Source organism: Diadema setosum, chromosome 2 (genome assembly GCF_964275005.1).
Source record: "Diadema setosum chromosome 2, eeDiaSeto1, whole genome shotgun sequence".
NCBI lineage: Eukaryota > Metazoa > Echinodermata > Echinoidea > Diadematoida > Diadematidae > Diadema > Diadema setosum.
This window is the reverse complement of record NC_092686.1, coordinates 11,198,272-11,202,108: the sequence shown is the minus strand read 5'-3', so window position 1 is coordinate 11,202,108 and position 3,837 is coordinate 11,198,272. Positions and strand designations below refer to the sequence as shown.

The 3,837-nt window shown below is 38.9% G+C and overlaps 1 pseudogene; it reads right to left on the bottom strand.

Moving 5' to 3' along the window:
* Positions 1–825: 825 nt before the first annotated feature.
* On the bottom strand, positions 826–3,837 carry LOC140246164 (high mobility group protein 1 homolog pseudogene; annotated as a pseudogene).

Sequence of the window (3,837 nt, the reverse complement as noted above, 5' to 3'; positions counted from 1 at the left end):
TCTCAGTATGATATACTACATGTACCAGTTACTGTAATATTTGTGAGGAGAAAATTAACTACATGTACATGTACATGTGTATAATATGTATTCCTGCATTTACAACATGTTTGTCTCCAACATCTAATTACTTCAGTGATTCAAAATTACACGCGTCTCTGTCACTGGCACAATGTAACTAACAAAAGATACACAGGCCATTCCACACACACACACACACACACATCCATGCTCCTTTTCTATGCACTCACTGACTCCATAAATCCTCCCCCTCCACACACACACACATGTTCAAATACCAATTACCACAAAATACAACATACACACACACACACACACACACACACACACAGTACACAGGGTGCTTTGTCAAGACACTATGTAATGAAGTAGCAAAGCATTATTGCCTAACTGAATTAATTTACAACAAAAGTTAAATGGTATTTCAATATTTTCAGTACATGTCAAGTAAAAAAGAAAATGAATATATGAATTCTAAGAGAAATATAGAAATAAACAAATTAAATAAATAACAAAAACCCTTCCTGTAGTCCTAAAAAAATTGCTGGCAAATACATTTACTGAGTAAGTTGTACACACCACACCATTCTCAATGTGTGGAGCTAGGGAAAAATGCCTTGCATTATAAACACAGGCACCCAGAAAAACACTAGCGCATTGAATGCAGCGCATTTTCGCAAACATTTTTAACCAAAGTGATATCATGTTAGAAACTTTCTGGACTACAGTATCTAGATGAAGAAGAAATGGTGATGAAATTACATTATGGATAGGAGAAACACAGGCAATATTCTGTCGAGCATGTCAAGTTGAATTAAAAATGTTTATTTGTGAAGCCCCTAAACAATTGACTGATGATGAACAAATGTACATTGAATTCATTTCTTTTGCAAACTCACAACAATGAAAGGGCTAGATTAAAATGTCTCTTCACATGTACAGTGCGTGCATAGGACACAAATTAAGAGGATGGTCAAACTACACAAGACTAAAAAAAAAAAAGTTAGATACAGTCATATACAATATACAGTAACAAAGTTAATGTCAACACTTTAATATGGTTTGTACAAAACTCTGAACATATGTCTTTTGAAATTGTCACAAATTCATTGAACTTGTCATCAATTGTGTGGAATGGAAACAATGCATGAACATCTCTCTTCTAAGATTACAGATGAAATAACCTAGCCAGCCAACACAATAGAATGCAAGTCACTTCAACTGTTAGCAAAATATACATCTTTGCAGAATATTTCAACGCTCTTCTCAATGGTCGTCCATCCAGCATACAGATGAGGCACAATTTCTGGTATAAATAAAGATGTGAACTTGGAAGATGGTATCTGTCTGTTCACTGTACTGACATTTCTACATTAGCTTTCTGCCTGTGATGCAACAAATAATTCTTGACTCTCACAAGCACAGGTTTTATGGGTTTTTCGTTCCATCAATACCTGTGAGAAAGAGAGATATAGAGACTACACAATAACTACACAGAAAACCACAGAATAAAATGAAAAGCCAGGAAGACTACGCAAATTCAGTTCAAAATAACAATGCTCACCGAGCACTAAGTGAAGCAACATTACTCTTCTAACTGTCCATTCATCAAATGCAGCTGGGTTATTATTTGCATTGTATCCAATTCATGCTGGCCTATTAAAAAAAAAAAAAAAAAAAAAACTCTTGTCAATTTTTAAATCGTTACTGTCGAGTGAGGCGACAGATTCAAATGCTGATACCCGTACTCATATACCAGAGAGACAGAAGCCAATCATCCTAACAGTGTTGAGCAAAAAAGTGCATTTCTTTTATGTTGATTGTTACATCTGACCTGAAGACCTGTACAGAGCATGGCTACTACTCTAAAAAATATACATGTGACTTAAAAAAGTTAAAATGACATTTGCATTCTACTTGGAGCCATACATTCCAGGAGAAACAATTACAATCTTTGAAAAGTCTTAAATTGTAACACCTGACAGAAGTAAATATGCATGGTTTCTGCTGCAAGAAAAGGAAAAAAAAAAAAACTGGAATATTTACAGAATACTTTATACAGAATGCAACCTATGGTAGTTAACATTCACAGATTACAGTGTATTAAAAGGCGCTAATGCATCATATCCATGGTGAGATTTACAATACAACCAATAAATCTGACTGTCATGAGGGAAAAGGGAATAGATTGTATACCAGAACGTAGCACCAGAACAGCAACAAGGGTCTACTGTCAGTTTGATATTCTCACTTTCAAGTCATACTTGTCAGCTGAATAAAGACATTACAAAAATTCACACTTGTTCATGTCAGGTCGAATGTACGTAGGCTAGGGTTCAAATTTGTATACCACTTCTTCTCTGCACCAGCACTGGACTGTACTTTTCATTTTGGCGGATTGAGAAAACCTATACACAGTGACTTCAAATGATCAAAAACAACAACCATGGACCTGTAACTTTTTTTTTTTCTTTTTTGTGTGCAGGCAATGAAATCAAGACACAGAATGCAACTCCAAAATTTTGCCTTGCACTTTTGCCTTGCAATTACTGGTCCAAGAGTCATTATCCTAACTTAACACATTTTTTCATCCTTCTGGACATTAACTTGAAATGCAAGTGACTAACGTTAGACAGTTTGTCTCATTTTACCGAAGTTGGTGTACACTGCAGCACAATACAGATGTTCGTCAAACAAATAAATACTTGAAGTCAACTCTACAAGACAAGCATCAATCACATCAGTACATAGATTCTACACACTATTAAAAAAAGAAAGAGAATTACAGTGAATCAGAATTGTTTGATCAGAGTCTTAAACTTGTTGGAGCTCTGTTGCCTGCGAAGCTTTTGCAGTGGTTGAGAAATAGGCAATCACTTCCATTGACATTGGTTTGCCTTTCTTCACTTAGACATTCACGGTGATGCATTAGGGTCTCAGCGCAGTCCGAAACACTCCTCACTCCTCATCGCTGTCGGAGTCGGAACTTGAGTCGTCAGAGCTGGAGTCATCAGAAGAACTGGAGCTGGACGATTCTTTCCTCTGCTGCTTCTTCGTCACTTTGGGCTTTGATGCTTTGAACTGGGCCATCTCTCGCAGGTAGCGCTGCTTCTCCTGGGCAGCCTCAGCCTCATACCGCTGCTTCGTGGCTGGAGTGACGACCTTCCACATGCCAGCAAGCTGCTGAGCCACTTGCCCAACAGAGAAATCTGGGTTGGCCTTCTTGATGGCAGCCCTCTCGTCTCGGCTGAAGAGAAAGAAGGCCGACAGATTCCTCTTGGGTGCATCTGGGTCCTTCTTCTGCCTTCGCCTGCCTTTCTTCTTGTCACCCTTTGGAGGGACGTAACTTGCCATCTCACGATCATATCGGAGCTTATCTGCAGCTGACTTGTCATTGAATGGCCGCTTGTCACTTTCGCTCATGTTTCTCCATCTCTCGGCACAATCCTTGGAAAACTCGGTGAAAACCACTTGCTGCTTGGAATCCAACTGGCTCCTCCTATCCTGCACAAAGTAAGCGTAGGCAGACATGCGACCACGGGGCCGGTTAGCATCCCTCTTCTTTCCCATTTTTGTCGAGATTGCGTTTACTTACTTGAAAAAATAGAGCACTGACTTTCCAGTCGATTGTGGTACTTTTAAAGTTCAATTTGAGTCCACTTAAGAGGGTGTTTGAGGGTGTCTAGGTAGGTAGTTCATGCGGTGTACATGAACACAACGTGTTGAGTGCAGGAGACGCTGTGTAGATAATGTGCACACGCTTTCTATGGAGTTTCTGCACGTGAGGTCCGTTTGTGCATGCAGTATAAATGCACG